Source organism: Papio anubis, chromosome 12 (genome assembly GCF_008728515.1).
Source record: "Papio anubis isolate 15944 chromosome 12, Panubis1.0, whole genome shotgun sequence".
Lineage (NCBI taxonomy): Eukaryota > Metazoa > Chordata > Mammalia > Primates > Cercopithecidae > Papio > Papio anubis.
The window spans coordinates 110,286,512-110,305,136 of NC_044987.1; the positions used below are offsets into that span (position 1 = coordinate 110,286,512).

The 18,625-nt window shown below is 37.1% G+C and overlaps 1 long non-coding RNA gene across 1 annotated transcript in view; it reads right to left on the reverse strand.

Moving 5' to 3' along the window:
• Window positions 1–18,625, reverse strand: part of LOC108581898 — a 69,722-nt gene that overhangs the window by 32,263 nt on the left and 18,834 nt on the right. The window lies entirely within an intron of this gene.

Here is an 18,625-nt window from a genome sequence, read left to right on the forward strand (position 1 = left end):
CAAACAGGATGGTTGATTATCCTACTTCATAGTAATAGATAAGTTTACTCAGTTACAACCACTGCATAATATTTGCTTTTTACATGTAACAGCATATCATAGATTTTTCCTTATGAATATATAATTTCATAAACATCACTTAATTTCAATTTAGGATTTCATGAATCAATATAAATTTACCATTTCTCTATTATTGGATATGGAGGGTATTTTCTTTCTTTTTACACATCACTTTTGGAGCACAGAAACAATGAGCAAGATACATGTTTCCTCTTATTATTCAAAATGTAGCTTTACATTTAAAGTCTTGTCAATGTCGACCAGTAGGAAGTACTAGCACCTGTTAAAACCCAGAAAATTTATTTTTAATTTCACTTTGACAAGAGAATACTCAAAGATTCAAAACACAGAAATAGTTACTTCAGATTCATTTAGTATGAGTTCATTTAAGAAATTTGATTTGTTTTAAATTCTTGGTGTATAACATAAAACACTGATGGAGGAGTTCAAATCTGAAATTTTCATAGGTTAAGTCTTCGATACTTCAGTGAGTTTCCTTTTATGGAATATTTGGTTGTGTGTTCTGAGCTAAAAAGTACCAAGTAACAAATGAACATGACAGAATCATGTGGTGGCAAAGTTACAATTATCCTCTATTGACCCCCGCCTACTCAGCAGTGCAAAATGCTGAGCAAGAATAAATAAGCTGTCTCCTCTTAGGGCTGGAGAAAGAGAAATTAGTTAATCAGGTACCTGTTATGGGTAAAGCATTTTGTTAAGTATAGAGGGGTACGGATAAAGATAGGAGAAGCTCCCTGATCTCAAAAATCTTAGTGCCTAATTGAGAATGATATAAGCATATGTATTAAAAGATAACCAATAAAGGTCCAAGAAAACTCAATGGGAAAAGAACAATCTTTTCAACAAACTGTGGTGGGACAACTGGAGAGCCATATGCAAAAGAATAAAATTGGACACCTACCTCACACCATACACAAAAATTAAAATGGAGGCCTAAATGTAGGAGGTAACACTATAAACCTCTTAGGAGAAAACATAGGTACACATTTTGTTACCTTGAAAAGGCAATGAGTTCTTAAATATGACACCAGAGGCACAAGCAACCAATGAAAAAATAGATAACTTTGTTCTTAAAAAAAAAAAAAAAAAAAAAACAAGGAAAAATAGTAAGGAAGAGAAAAAGACAAAGAAAGGAAGTAAAGGAAAGAAAGAAGAACACAACTTTACTCCACACTGTTTGGGTTTTGAGGTTTGGTATACTTTGGACTCCCCAGAAGGAATTTAGAATAGGGGTTACCAAATGGATGCACATTAGCATGAAGTGAGAGTTTTCCAAAGCCCTGCTGCCTAAACTGAGCCCAGATGTAATTATTAGAATCTCTGGGCTAGCATTAGGCATTGCGATTTTTAAAAAGTCCCCAGATAATTCCAATTAAATCAAGTCTACCCTAAAGCTGCCTCCTTACATTTTTTTGTTGTTGTTGTTGTTGTTGAGACAGAGTCTCGCTCTGTCACCCAGGCTGGAGTGCAGTGGCACGACCTTGGCTCACTGCAAGCTCCGCCTCCCGGGTTCAGGCCATTCTCTTGCCTAGCCTCCCGAATAGCTGGGACTACAGGCACCCACCACCACACCAGCTAATTTTTTGTATTTTTAATAGAGACGGGGTTTCAGCATGTCAGCCAGGATAGTCTCAGTCTCCTGACCTTGTGATCCGCCTACCTCAGCCTCCCAAAGTGCTGGGATTACAGGCATGAGCCACCGTGCCCAGCCCGCCTCCTTACATATTTTAAGGTTGGCCTAAAGGTTTTTCTTTACATCATGAACTATAACAAGTGGAGATGTAAACAGACGGTCACCTACACTTGTGCCGGCCACTAAGTTTTGATCAATCAAATGTAGTCAACTGTTCGAACAGTGATCAAATAAGGTAAACGCCAACCTATAACCAATCCAGCTGTTTCTCTACCTTATTTCCATTTTCTGTACGTCACTTTTCTTTTCCCGTACATCACCTTTCTTTTTCTGTTCATAAATCTTCTTCCATCACGTGACTGTGCTGGAGTCTCTGAGCCTCTGGCTCGAGGAGGTGGCCCAATTCGCGCATGGTTCATTGCTCAATTAAACTCCTTTACATTTAATTTGGTTGAAGTTTTTCTTTTAGCAGTACAGCTGCCTTGAAAATTAGTGATTTAAAAAATAGCATGCATCCTAGGTTAGAATGCGAAACGCCTGCAGAAAACTCAATTCTGCTGAACTGTACTTCATTTTGTCCCGTTCAATGAGAGCCTGTTTTTGAATTTGTCTTTCTCAGAATTTTCGTAATTAAACATTTTCAAGAGAACTCAGGAAAGAAAAAGTCTTTAAGAGAATCTCTCAGTTCTGCATTGGCAAACACAAGACCTGCAAAATAGTATATCCTAGATGGTTCTTAGGTTTTTGTTTTTTTTTTTTGACAAACACCTAATTCAAGTTTATTTAAAAGAAGAAAAATTGTGTGTCTCATGTAATGTCTTAAAGTTTTCTGTCATCTCGTGATGCCTTGCTCCTGTCATCAACTCTGATTCACTGCAGCTGTTTCCTGCAAAACGCAAAAGTGTGACTTCAACAAGTTTCATTTCCTATAAAGATAAAAGTACAGAAAGTTGTGGATAAATCTCTGGGCAACTCTGTCACTGTAGAAGATGATGAAAAATGGTGCCAGAGCTATTTACGCAATGAGAGCTTTCTGATGCTTTAGGGCTGGGGACTTCTCTTTTCCTTGATCTCACCTGGTTCATGGAGCAATATCGCTCTTGTCATTGATGCTGCACCTCACAGATTTGTTGCTATCATATTGGCTGTTGTAGTTGTTTCCATCAAAGATGAGCAAGAATTGCTTTGAAGAACATTTTACAACACCCAATTGTCAAGGAGTTATTATAAGTGACATGACTGAACCTTAGCTCTAAGTGAACAGAAGTGTCTAAACTGTACCATCCTCTTGACTGCTCACTAGTGAGATGGAGACTAATGCATCTAAATTCTGTACACTTCACCAAGGCAGGAACTCTTGTCTACGTTGTTTACTCCTATATACACAGCACTTAGTACCAAGCACATGGAAAGCTGAATTTGTTGAATTTGCTGAATGAATGTAACCCTTTTAATCTAGCTGTACCTGTAGGCTTTAGACCTCCCACCATCCTGAGGTAGTTGCTTGCCTAGATGCTCCTGCAGACCACTGAATTCTCTCTCTCCTCTCCTTTACAACCAAACATCTCAAAAACAGTCTGCTTTCAAGTTTGAATGCTTTCATATGGCGTTCATTTTTCAGTGAATTATGGTGTCTTTTCTCTCTAACACTTCTCTAAAATTGTTTCCCCCAAATGCTGCCAATGACTTCTTAATTGTTGAAACCAGTGGATTCTATTCAATTCTCATTCTGTGCAATCTGTTTTTAACAACACTTCCCTGTTGCTTCCTTGCCTTTTGAGACACATGCCCTTCCTTAGCTTCCAAGATGGGACACTCTTAACTCTCTCTCCTACTTTCTTAGACATACACAATTTCATCTTCACTAGTTTCATTTTTTCTGACAACCAAATGTGCACATTCCTTACAAAGCGTCACCTTCCCCGCAAAACTCTCATCCATTCCCATAACTCAGTTTATCAATTTTAGGTCACTAATTCATGTAATTGCATTTTCAATCCTGTTTACTCATCTAATTTCCAAGCCTGTATGTCTGGGTATTTACAAATTATTTCAGAATGATCTCCTATCTGCAATGTAAAACTATAGAGCTGGTCCAATCTGAGCCCGTGGTCCAATTCCCATACACCTCCTTTTCAGCTTCCTGTCTATCTCCCTTTGCATCCACCCCATTCTCCATACTCACAGCTGAGAGATGTATTTGATTTCTTCTTTTTTCACTTTTTGTATCTAATGAAGTTCCTCATGCACTTTAAGTTTTGTCTACTCTAAAATGTCTCTAAAATCCAACTCTCCTCTTCTTTCTGGTCTTCAATTTAGGTCTAGTTTCTCATTTGCGCCTGCTGTTTCACTTATTTTATAAACGATTAATTGGAATTGTTACATCCCTACTTAGACACCTTGAATGATTTTCCAGTGCTTACCAATTAAAGTCCAGATGCCATGGACATTTAAGATCCTGCATGGTATTGTTTTAACTTTTCTCTACTGCCTTCTCATTACACCCCAATTTAGCCACAGTCCAGTCTGGTTATTCAATTATTGCTCCTGAACACAAACAGAATGTTTCTGTTTTCATCCTGTTTAGATATTGTTCCCCTACATGGAATATTCTTCTCTTTTTTCTCTCGTACTAATTTCTGCCTATTCTCTAAGATTCATCTCAAATCCTTCTTATTCCAAGAGGTTTTCTTCTAATACTCCAAATTTATTGAGCTTCCGCCTGTGCTATATTATTGAGCAATTATTTTGTCCTATGTACGAGGACATTATACTATTATTTAGCTCTTGTGGGCTGACTTACATCACTGGTTATCTTGTAAAATTATTTGTATTGAGATTTGTTTCACACACCATAAAATTTACTCTTTTAATTTTTTAAAGAGATTTTTGAAGAAGCTCCCATACTGTTTTCCATGGTGGCTGTACCCATTTACATTCCCGCCAACAGTGAGCAAGTGTTTCCTGCTCTCCACATCCTCTCCAGCATTTAGTTTCTTTCTTTGATAACAGCTATTTTAACTGGGGTGAGATGATATCTCATTATAGTTTTGATTTGCATTTCTCTGATGACTAGTGATGTTGAAAATTTTTTCATATGCCTGTTGCCATTTGTATGCCTTCTTTTGAGAAATGTCTATTTTGCCTATTTTTAAATCAGATTTTTTTTGTATTGAGTTGTTTATTGAGTTGTTTGGGTTCCTTATACATTCTGTTAATTAATCCTCTGTCAGTTGAATGGTTTGCAAATACTTTCTCCCATGCTGTACGTCTCTTTCTTTTATTTTATTGATTATCTTCTTTGTTGCCAAAAGCTTTAATCCAGCAATTTGACTGCTAGGTATATATCCAAAAGAAAGGAAATCAGAAAATTGAAGAGAGACCTGCACTGTCATGTTTATTGTGGCACTATTCACAATAACCAAGATATAGTATCAACTCAAGTGTCCATGAACAGATGAATGGATAAAGAAAATGGGATATATATAGTATATATAGGAATATTATTCCACCATCAAAATTAATGAAATCATGCCATTTGCTACAATATGGATGGAACTGGAAGACATTATGTTAAATGGAATAAGCCATACACAGAAAGACAAATGTCACATGTTCTCACCAATATGGGGGAGCTAAAAAAAATGATCTCATGGAGGTAGTGAATAGAATGGTGGTTAACAGAGGCTGGGAAGGGTAGTGAGGAGGGAGGGATAAAGAGGAGCTGGTCAGTAGGTACAAAAATATAGTTATATAGAAGAAGTAAGTGCTAGTGTTCAATAGGGTGACTAGAGCTAATAATTTACTGTATATTATAAAATAGTTGGAAGAGTAGATTTGGAACATTCCCAACATAAAGAAATGATAACTATTTAAGATGATGGATATCCTAATTACCCAGATTTAACCATTACACATTGTATGCTTGTATTAAAATATCATATGTATGCCATAAACATGTACAACTATTAGGTATTCATAAAATTTGAGAAATTGCCTCTTTGTTTTAAAATATATTAGGAAGTTGTACAACCATCACCACTATATAATGCTAGAATATTTTCAGCACCCCCAAATGAAACCTAGACTCATTAGCAGTCACTCCCCATTTTCTCCTTCTCCCAGTCTCTGGCAACCACTAATCTACTTTCCATTTCTATGAATTTGTCTATTCTGGACATTTCATGCAAATGGAGTAACACATATATATGGCCTTTTCTATCTGGATTTTTGTACTTAACATGATGTTTTCAAGGTTCATCCATGTCGTGGCATGTACTTCATTATTTTTGATGAATGAATAATGTTTCAGTGTATGCATATACCACATTTTCTTTATCCATTCATCAGTTAATAGACATTTGAGTTGTTCCCACTGTTTGGTTATTATGGCTATGAACATTTGTACATAAGTTTCTGTGTGAGCATATATTTTCAGTTCTCTTGGGTATATACCTAGTAGTCGACTTGCTAGGTCATATGGCAACTTTATACTTAGCTTTTTGAGGAATTGCAAAACAGTTTTTCAAAGTAACTACACCATTTTATGTCCCCACCAGCAAATTATAAGGACTCTAATTCTCTTAAATCCCCACCAACACTTGTTACTTTCTTTTTGATGATAGCCATCTTTGCGAATGTGAAGTAGTATCTTATTGTGGTGATTTGCATTTTGCTAGTGTCTAATGACATTGAACATATTTTCAGATGCCTGTCATGCACATACTGATTGGCCATGTATGTATTTTCTTTGGAGAAATATGTATGCAAATCCTTTGCCAAATTTTAATTGGATTATCTTTTTATTGTTGAGTTGCAAGCTTTCTTTCTGCATTCTAAATACTAAACCCTTATCAGATATATGATTTGCAAATATTTCTTCCCTTCTGTGGGTTGTATTTGCATTTTATTTATAGTATCCTTTGATGCCCAAAAGTTTTAAACTGAAAAAAATGAATTGAAAGAATCCTTTTGAGGAGATAATTTAATAAACAAGGCAGTTGGTGACAGAAGAGATCCAATGAGTTAAAGAGGGTATGATTAAAATCTTAGAAAAATTGGAGAGGCAATATTTAACAACATTCTGTAGCATTATCTAGGAAGAAGGCACTTTCCACAATAGGTGAAAATGAGAATTGCTTCTTTTGGTGATCATATCTGACTGTTCAATAAGCATAGAATGTTTGTGTCTATGTGCAAAGCAATACAGGGAATTAATCATTGAAGTCTACATTTCAACCAGCAAGAAAGAAAGGAGGACAAAGTAAGGACACAGAGATGGCAAGAAAGAGCAATGCTCTTCTACTAAGACTCCTCTTTATGAGACATCTCAATTTAGAACTATGCCTATGCTTTAGAGGACTGAAACAGGAGGAACTTGACTTAAATTAATACGAGAAAACTATATTGCTTTAAAGTAAGGAGAAGGAAAACTAATTTTCTTTTAAATGTACACCATGGGACAGGGATTAGGGTAGAAGCATTACATCCAGTAAATCATTTATTCCTCACCTCAACCCAACAAAGATGGGTATAAACCCATTTTATAGAGGAAGAAATAGAGTTTAAAGAAATGTCACTTCCCAAGGTCACACAATAGAGGAAATGGAATTCAAACTTCAGCCTAATTATAAAATTTTCATTATTTCTCCTACTGTCTTAGGACTAAAAAGGAAAGTCTCTCTATCTTCTATCTAAAGACATAACATATTACATTAATTCTTTACTTTTTCCACTGTTTAACATCTTTGAGATCTCACAGTGTCATAGGTTAAATGGCTGAATTTTCTTTCTTGGTGTTATATAAAATAATGGCACTTCTTAACAACAATTACATAATAGATTCAATGAACTACTCAGATATATGACTGACTTTTGATGGAAATTCCGGCAGAGATATTTAAAGAATAATATTAATAAAATAGTTTAGATTTGAATATTCTCTCAGATGAAAAGCAGAGGCCCGGAATAGAACATCTCTAAGAGGCAGCTTCTTTTTTAGCTCTATGTTCTTCACACTTAGATGATGGCACTTCATTCTGAAATATTCTACCTTCTAACACTTGGCAAACATCACTGTTTACAGATCTTTTGCTTTGCTTTCTGAAAAACAAAAACATTTTATGACAGTACCCACCAACAGGACCTTCCATTCATAATGCAAAAGCTAAGGTGTGTTTGGAGGTTTCCAGTAAAATCAGAGAAGGATCAGGCAGGAGCAAACTTGGCCGCCAAGAGGCGAGGCCCAGACTGCATCTCCTTTACCTTTTACTCCAGAAAGCAGAAACTCATGGCGGGAAGAGGAAGTGAACAGGATGTGCATCTGATGATGGAGATCAGGGCTGGCCAGTCCTGCGTTCCCCAAACACCCTCCCCTCTGTTCCCTAATATGAGGATGGAGGAACTCCATTTCTTCACCCTATCCTCTCAACTCCAGGGGATACCATGAAAGGGGACCATTAAATAAGGGATCAGGACTCTCACCCTTACCAATGCATGGGAATTTCCAGATCTGAGGAAGAGTCTATGAGTGAGTATGACGAGACCACAGTTAGCCCCCTGTATTGGCCAAAATTAAATTATCATGCTGCTACTTTTAAACCAAAGATTGCTTCTTAGCCCCAGAGACCCCACAGACCCTCCCAACTCAGAGAAAGACTTGCTCAAAGGCAGGTTCAAGGATGACTTCTTTTGCAAAGCCTTTCCTCACCAACCACTGTAAATCTTTCTCTCATGGCCTGATTGGATTTCATAATAACTGTGTATTTCACTGGGTCTGACTCTGTCATTAGGAAATAAGTTTCTTGAAGGTAATAACCATTTTTACTCACCTCAGCATCCCCAGTCCCTGCTCATTCAATTCTCTTTGAGTAACTATGTTAGACTTTGTTCTTTAAGAACTTAGTGAAATCATCAACACAATTTCCATTAGCAGCACCACCTCTGTAAAGCACTCAAATTAGAATAAAAGTAAATATGTGCCTTATCTTCTACACAACTTGACTTTCCTTCAAATGGTAAGTATGTGTGGTGATGGATGTGTTAATTAGCTGGATGTAATCATTCCACAAGGTGTACATATATCAAAACAGCGTGTTGTACACCATGAATATATCCAATTTTTCATTTGTCAATATTCGAGAGATCAGCTCTAAGCACTTCAGTTTTTATTCTCTTGGTTCAAATGTGTTGAGAAGGAGGAGGTACTGCAGTTCACTATTTTTAGTTAATTCTCTTTTCTATAAGTTGCTAATACCCTGTCCCCAAAAGCCAACAGGTGAGCCCATTTGTGTATTCCACACAAAAGGCGACTCTCCTTCTCCAAACAGCTACCTGCACCAAGTCTACCTGTGACGATTCTGTCCTCTCCTCCAGGATCCTGCACTTGCCTCTGGTCCCCACATTGACTTTAACCTAAGTCTTGATGATTCTTTCTCCATAGAGATGACAAAACAATGACATGTTTTGGAGTCCTCCTATGTATCAAACATTAATAAAAGTGTTCTGTACACATATCTCACTTCAGCTTCACAATGACCCTTTGGCATAGATACTGTTATTTCTCAAATTCAAAGACAAGTTGACTAAAGCACAGAGAGGTTAACTAATTTGCCTGAGGTCACAACTAGGAAGACAGAGAACAGGCTTCTGAACCTAGGGTGTCTGTAGATTCTATCATATTCTTAACCTCCATGGGTTTTACCTTCCCCATTTGTCTTTTTAGACACTATCTTTAATCCTTACTACATTGGCACTTCAACATAGGCTTGTTATTGTTGATTTCTTTTTTTTTTTTTTTACTTTTTATTTTGAAATAATTTTACATTCACATACAAGTTGCTAAAATACTACAAGGAGCTCCTAGGTATCTGCCAGCTTCCCTCGTGTGCACCTTGGATATAACCATAGTATAACTGCCTAAACCAGGAAACTGACATTTATATAACCCCACTAACTGAACCTCAGAACTTATTTGAATGTCACTAGTTTTTGAACGCACTCACTATGCTTTGCGTGTGTATATATAGTTTATTCATCAAATGTAGAGATTTATGTAACCACCACCATAATTGGATTTTAGAACAGCTCCACCATTCCCAAACACTTGAGGATGTAGATCGTTTCCATCACCAAAAAGAAACTCCCTTGTGTCACCCCTTTACAGTCCAACCCCATGCCTAATCCCTGGCAACCACTGGTCTGTTCATCATCATATACTCTGTCATCTTAAGAATATTCTATAGATGGACTCATAGAGAATGTAATCTTTTCAGGTCACCTTTTTTTCACTTAACACAATGCCCTTCAGATACTTCAGTTCCTGTATCAATAGTTTATTACTTTTTGTTTTTGAGTAGCCCGTTGAATGGGTATGTAGTTGGCTTAGCTACAACCTTTCATTTTCTTCTAGCTTCCTATAGTTCTTCTACCAGAATAATCCAGTGATTCTGAAAACACAGAGGGAGGTCTTCCTTCAATTGGTCACGAATGTTAAAAAGCAGAATTCTGGATCCCGTTTGAGGTCCATTGAATCTGAATATCTGAGGGTAAGGACTAGTGTTACAATATCTGCAGTTCACATACTTCAATGTAGATGGTGCAGTATTGATTGCTTTTCAGTTGCATTAAGCTATAGTAGAAACCTATGTTGCTTCCACTTTAATTGGGAATGGTGATGATTAACTGACACTCTAATCACCAAATCCATTCTTCAGAGGCAATCAGTGGTATTGATATCAGATCCTTTTCTAATCAGAATAATACATGTCCAGTTTTTTAAAATAAAAGTAGCTTATGACATAGCATTATTAGAAATGGATTCTCACCTGTGAAATTAAAGACATTAATATTTTAGAGACACCCTAAACCCTAACATGAACAAGATATAAGAATCTAACAATGTCTGTAGCCTTTACCCTTCCACCCTAAATTTATGCCAGATCTTTGGTTCATCCATGAACTTGGAAGACTCTGATGATAGCAGTCTATTCTCACAAAATCTGGCTTGTACACCCAGTTGAAACTTGCAGGTAGAATAGTACTAAGCAGAGTACCTAAAGGATACAGAAGGGGGCTGACAAGTTGATGGGTGCAGCACACCAACATGGCACAAGTATACATATGTAACAAACCTGCATGTTATGCACATGTATCCTAGAACTTAAAGTATAATAATAATAATAATAATAATAATAATAATAATAATAATTTTTTTTAAAAAAAAGATACAGAAGCTAGGAATGTGATAAGCATTTTGTACCATATTCACTTATTAGAGCCTAGAATAGTGCCTGGCACAGAGCTAGCCCTCAGTAAGTATTTGGTGAATTTCAAAATGTGCTCTGTTCTTTTATAGCTTTCTAATTTAAATCAGAGTCACAGAACCAAGTAATCCCTAATTAGTGAAATTCAAGGTCTTTAGTGGATAAATACTTTCTCTAGATTCAAAATACTTGACCCAAGTGGGCATACGGTACAAGTATTATTGTAAGATTTCCAACCACTTGTCATTTTCTGAGGTTGCACAGTGTTAGGGGAGAAGCAGAGAGATATGTTTTCTTGCCCTTCCAAGGTTCTGAGTCAACTTCTTGTTATATCAGAAAAAGGAGAATAAAAGAATAACTGTTCAAAACAAGCAAGAATTTTTTTTTAAGCAAAGATTAACCATGGAGGACACCTGCTGGTAAAATCCATCACCATCATGTCACAATTGTTCCTCTGTACCGTACCACACTTGCCACTTGAGGCCACTACTGAAGCTCAGATGCTGCACAAATGTGGAGTTTCAAGCCTTGTGAAGAGCCATGCTGTGGAAGTCCCAGGCATTAATTCATGAGCGCACTCTGCCTCCCTCTCACTCCACTCTTCCTGATTGACTCAAGTTTACCTAGAGACTCAGTCAGGCTCCCAGTCACTGAAGGTGCCCTGCTTTAGTAGAAAAAGTAAAGAGTTTGGACTCAGACACACCTGGACAGACTCTACCACTTTCTAACTACATGACCTGAATCATATTGCTCACCATGCTATGACTTAGTTTCCGGTGTGTAAAACGGCAGTTAAATCTATTATGGCATTGTTGGAAGAATTAAATAAAGTTTATGCAAAGCCAAACAGTATCCATTAAATGGCACATGATATTATGTCTAAATCAATCCTAACCTGATACTGAATATACTACCATTCTTTACCCACCAGTGACTGAGGTTTAGAATTTATTTGTACACATTTTCTAGGAGCCCTAAGCATGCTAACTCTCCTCTTTCTATCTTTATTCTGACCCTGTTTATACCACTGGGCCTCGGTTCCTTTACTGACCCTTTCAGCCTGAGTGACCTAGCTCTCACCATTCCCCTTCCCAGAAGACTAAACCTGACTCCTTGTACCTCTAGCTGCCAGATAGAGCCTGTCTGGCAAACATGGAGTCATAACGGTTGACAGGTTGGTGTTACCCAAACCGTCAACCACAGACCAATGCTGGAATCTCTTCCTTCCTTCCTTTTCCTTCCTTCCTTTCCTTCCCTCCCTCCCTCCCTTCCTTCCTTCCTTGCCATTTCATGAAAACATAAATACAGAAAATGAGAATAAAGCATGCATCGCTTCTTGGCCTTTTGGCTGAGACTGAGTATGGAGAGTAGTATGTAGTAGCATGTAGTGACTTCCGTCTCATTGAACAGGGTATAGACCATTATGCATGCAGCTTATACAACAAGTTGTAAGTGGTGTGAGCTTCATACTGGTCATGCTCTATAGGACCACATTACAACATGTAATATGCTAAGGTTGGTTTGTCAACTCTAACTCAAGAAAATATATTTAAAAATTGAGAAAATTTAAACATTCTTTATAACCGATTATTCATTCCACTGGGAAAGCTCTGCTGAAAATATTTGAAATAGGTAGTGAACTGTTTGTGTTTCATCAAGACAAGAAGCATGTTTGATCTCAACTTTTCAAAGATGTGCCTATGACCACAATCACTTATTTGTATATCTTTAATAATTTAATGATTATAATACCTCTTTGCAAAGAAAAACTGCAACATGTTTTACAGTGGCAGGTAAGATTAAAGGGCAAAAACAAACATTAAAAGCTTAGAAAAGGAGCATTTAACAACTAGCAAGAAAGTGGTTGTTTATTCTGGTATTCCACATCTGCCATAAGTTATTACCAATCACTGTATGAATTTTATATTCCTTTTAATGGAATTTTAGGAATATATTAAAGGAATTTACATTAAAGGAATATATATTATATATTTGATATAAAATATCATAATAAAAATATTTAATATAAATATTTATATTTATATTAAAGGAATATAGAAAATATTCCTTTTAATGGAATATAAAATTCAGAAGAGGTCCAAAAATTGAAAATTAGTCTTTCTAGAATGCATTTTTTTCTTTTTCATAAATAAATTTTATTGTATATATGTAAATACACAATATGATGTTATGAGAGACATATAGACAGCAAAAAGCCTCTGTAGTGAAGCAAATTAACAAACCCATCATCTCACTTAGTTACTCATTTTTTGGTTTTTGTTTTTGTGGCAAGAGAAGCAAAATCTACGCATTTCGCACAAATCCCAAATCCCACATGCGTTACAAGTTACAATTTTATTACTTATCGTCCTCATAGTGTACTTTAGATCTCTAGACTTGTTCCTCCTACATATCTGCTACTTTGTATCCTCTCATCTACATCTCCCATTTCCTCCCCCAGCCACTCCTGCTAACCAACATTTTGTTCTCTATATCTGTATATTTGAAAATTTGTAGCAAAAATGGTATCAGAAGAACCAAGTTGGAGGACTGACACTACCCACCTTCAAGACTTACAGTAAAGCTACAGTAATGAAGACAGTGTGGTATTGGTGAAAGAACAGACAAATGGATCAACAGGTGAAATCAGCCAGACACAGAAAAAAATATATCGCATTATTCAAAATCCATTTTTTGATCAAAAGGAAAAAAATTATAGACAGGATAAATTGTCGGCAGTGACTACCGATGCATTGAATATGTATTTTGAAAATATGATATCACTTGTTTTGTTATACATAAGAATTTTAAATAAATATTCTGTGTTTCCGTCCAGGTGCTGTGGCTCACACTTGTAATCCCAGCACTTTGGAGGTCGAGGTGGGTGGATCACTTGAGGTCAGGAGTTCGAGACCAGCCTGACCAACATGGTGAAACCCCATCTCTACTAAAAATACAAAAATTAGCCGGGCCTGGTGGTGATTCCAGCTACTTAGGAGGCTGAGGTATGAGAATCACTTGAACCCAGGAGGCAGAGGTTGCAGTGAGCCAAGATCATGCCACTGCACTCCAGCTTGGGTGACAAAGTGAGACTCTGTCTCAAAAACACAAACAAAAATTATGTGTTTCTGAAATTATTCCAAAATTTCTTCTGTTTCTATCAACATACCTCTGTGAGACTGATTTCTCTACTAGGGGTATTGTTAAAACAAAACATAGAAACAGTTTAAAAATGCATTATCCTCTGCAAGTAGCATGGCCATCAATCCAAGTTAGATTAAACAAATTAATAAGCAAGAAGCAAGTTTATTTAAATAGTGGAAATTTACACAGTAATGTACACAATGTTTATTCCAAGTGTGTATTATGGACTTTTAATGCAGGAAATCATTATTTCCTTTGTAATTTTTGTTTAGCTACAATTTTAGAAGAGCCAAAAGCTATGTGTAATAGTGATTATAATAGTTGTGGACCGTTGTCAGATTTGTAATGTTTTTCTGTTTTCCCATGTTGAGGTTACATTTATTAAAACAATTTTATGCCTACAGATTCTCATGGAAATGCTGGGCTTGAATTGTTGTCTATTTTATTTTCCTAGTTGTTTATTTTTATTGTATTTTACAAATGTGTTGGTCCACAATAAATTGAAATTTTTAATGGAAAAAATGGCCTTTCTCCACAGACAGTTTGTAAAGCATTCAGTTTTACGAGCATTTTCCTAAGCTAGGGATACAAAAGAGATGATAAAATGGTGCTGTAACTCCTGCCCTTAGAAGTTAGAGCATGTTTGAAGAAATCACAAATCAGAATACAACATGGAAGAATCACACTGTTAATGGCACTAACCACATGATTATAGAAGAGAACAGTGCAGAAGTCTTACCAAGATTTATTGCATGAGGTGGGTCTGAAAGGCCAACAGGAGAAGGAAGGGGATTCTAGGTTTAAAAGACACTCTTTTTTTTTTTTTTTTTAAGAGGGAGTCTTGCTCTGTCACCCAGGCTGGAGTGCTGTAGTGCAATCTCGGCTCACTCTAACATCCGCCTCCCAGGTTCCAGTGATTCTCCTGCCTCAGCCTCCCAAGTAGCTGGGATTACAGGCGTGTGCCACCACGCTCAGCTAATTTTTGTATGTTAGTAGAGACAGGGTTTCACCATGTTGGCCAGGCTGGTCTCCAATTCCTGACCTCAAGTGATCCACCTGCCTTGGCCTCCCGAAGTGCTGGGATTACAGGCCTGAGTCACTGTGCCTGGCCTGACATGATTTATTTTCAACTTTCTCTTCCTGCTGCCCGGATAACATTATTAAGGTTAATCATGTTATACCTTTCCAGACAGTAATCATAATTCTGTGGGCTTTCAAAAACAATGCTGAGTTCTTTCTCCTTCAATTACCTTCAAGCCTTTCAGCAATATTATTGCCTGAAAATGTCATTTTCTTTTGTTTTTTGTTTTTTTTTTTTTTGAGACAGAGTCTCGCTCTGTCGCCCAGCCTGGAGTGCAGTGGCCAGATCTCAGCTCACTGCAAGCTCTGCCTCCCGGGTTTACACCATTCTCCTGCCTCAGCCTCCTGAGTAGCTGGGACTACAGGTGCCCGCCACCTCGCCCGGCTAGTTTTTTGTATTTTTAGTAGAGACGGGGTTTCACCGGGTTAGCCAGGATGGTCTCGATCTCCTGACCTCGTGATCCGCCCGTCTCAGCCTCCCAAAGTGCTGGGATTACAGGCTTGAGCCACCGCGCCCGGCCACGAAAACGTCATTTTCTTAAGTTCATAACATTAATAAATCTTCAGCATCTTTTTTCTATTTTAGAAAAATATATAAAAATGTAAATCCACAAGAGAAAGAAAACCCTCAATAATACACAAAAAAAGAAAGAAAAAAGAAAAAAGAATCTGCAATCATGCCACTAACTCTTTTAACATATATTTAATGAGCCATGTGTGAGACACTGCCATACATGGAGTTGGAGGTGGGGATAGATATCAGCCCCTGCCCCAAGGATCTCTGGTCTCAAGGTACTCATTTGTACCTGAGATACAACATAAAATAAGTAACTGGAATGTGATAGGACACTTCCAAAAAATAAAACAGCATGTCACTATTAAGAATTACAATAAACAGTCCGGGCGCGGTGGCTCACCCCTGTGCTCCCAGCACTTTGGGAGGCCGAGGTGGGCAGATCACGAGGTCAGGAGATCAAGACAATCCTGGCTAACATGGTGAAACCCCATCTCTACTAAAAATACAAAAATTAGCCCAACGTGGTGACACATGCCTGTAGTCCCAGCTACTCGGGAGGCTGAGGCAGGAGAATTGCTTGAAGCCAGGAGGCAGAGGTTGTAGTGAGCCGGGATCGCACCACTGCACTCCAGCCTGGGCGACAGAGCGAGACTCCGTCTCCAAAAAAAAAAAAAAGAATTACAATAAATATGTTTATTGACATGAAAAGCTATTTATAGGACATTAAGTTAAAAAGCAGGTTATAAAGTATACATACATTATGATCCTAACTTGATTTTACTAAATTATATATGTATAAAATACATATATGTGCCTAAAAAGTTTACAAATCAAAATGCAAATACTATCATCAATTACGTCTGCGTGGTGAGATTGAGTGCTTTTTCTCTCCTTTTTTATTATCTGCATTTTCCAATTTTGTCCATCTAATTTAAAAGGCATTAAAATGCAGTATGATATTGCAATGATTAAGTATCAGAAAGCTGGAGAAAGTAAATACTAAAGTGTTTGGGAGGGTCAGAATAGGCTTCCCGGTAAAAATTAGAGGAAGACATGAAAGCACAGCATATTCCAAACTTTACAATTGCATCTACATCACTTAAGGTGAAAAAGAAACAACCATAAAAGGACTTTGGAACTACAAAAAGATACAAGACAAATTGGTTTGAAGCACGGAAGTAAAAGTTGCCTATAAAATCCAGGTAAATACCTGATACTGGCACACAGATTGGAGCAGAGAAAGAGGAAACCGAGGTGCCAAAGGAACAAGTAAGTCCATTGAAACGTCCTTGCTTATCTCTCCTCCAAATCAATGGGCACAAAGTGGGGCTGGTCTACCTGTGTGGGTTCTATTCTCTAGATTGGAGGGATGAAGACAAGTTCTTGACTCTATGTTGAGGCCAGTTGAAAAATGAGGGAAAATAAAACCATGAATGAAACAAGAAAGAAACGAAACAGAAGAAGAATGAAAAAGTAAGTTGATTGCTATACAAGAGATAAAACGGACTCCAAAAAGAAAAAAAAGGCTAATGCTGGCCGGGCATGGTGGCTCACACCTGTAATCCCAACACTTTGGGAGGCCGAGGCAGGAGGATCACCTGAGGTCAGGAGTTCGAGACCAGCCTGGCCAACATGGTGAAACCCCATCTCCACTAAAAATACAAAAATTAGCTGGGCGTAGTGGCAGGTGCCTGTAATCCCAGCTACTCAGGAGGCTGAGACAGAATCACATGAACCTGGGAGGCGGAAGTTGCAGTGAGCTGAGATCGCTCCATTACACTCCAGCCTGGGTGACAAGAGTGAAACTCTGTCCAAAAAAACAAACAAACAAACAAATAAATAAATAAATAAAAAACTAATGCCAAGAAAGGTGAATAGTGAATAGTAGGTTTAACTGTATGCCATTCCATGAACATAGACCAAAAAGGACGAGGCCATGCCCCACTGGGTGCTTCATGATTGTGTGGCTACCACAGGACAACACAGAACACAGAAGAAATACTGGAGCCCTTGGTTTTGTAACACATTTTAATTAAGGTGCTTCTTTCTGACAAGAAAACAATTAAAATTAAAATAGGTGGGGAAAAAACATTCATTTTCACCAGGTTAGCATTTTGGGAAAGGTGATAAAAGTGTATATCTGTGGATGTACTGGGTGATTTTGCGGAAATGATTCAGTTTCATGTTTTGCTTTATGCTATAAAGTACTCTTGAAAATAATAATCATCTTCACTCTGTCAAAAGTGAAGTTAGCATGAAAATGAGGTAGAAAGAAACTATAAAAAAGTAAAATTTTTTCCTATTTTATTTGAAATAATATAATCACAGAGCAAATTGGTGAGGTTTTCTCTAATTGCTTTAGTCTTATACTTTTGATCTCACCAGAGTTCCAATATTTTTATGTGTTCCTTGTTCTTAAAAATTGCGGTTGTTCTAATTTTTATTTTTAAAAAAGGACAAATGGTGGTAAATATTTTATTACTTGTCAAGAGAACAATCCTACTAAGACAATAGGTGGAATCCATAAAAGGAGTCTATTTATTAGTTTCCCTTCTCATATATCATTTACAGAATTGTCTTCATTTCAATTGAATGATTAAAGAATCAGAACTGGCTGGCTCTGTCTTTAATTCTTTTCATAAAACCAGAACTTGACCCAGTAAAAATATATTCGGAGACTAGTCCTAATAAGTATAGGCCTAGCCATGATAATCTGGGTTCTATATGAAACTTATAGATCTTAGTCCAGAAACTAAATAGCACATATGAAAGGAGAAACTGTGGATAAATAAATGAAAAGTATTGAGTTTTCCTCATAAAATTTCTCGAGACAAAAAAAAGCAATGATCAACAGCAAAGGAGAATGTAATGAAATCATATACATGCAGAAACGTGGACAATTCTTTA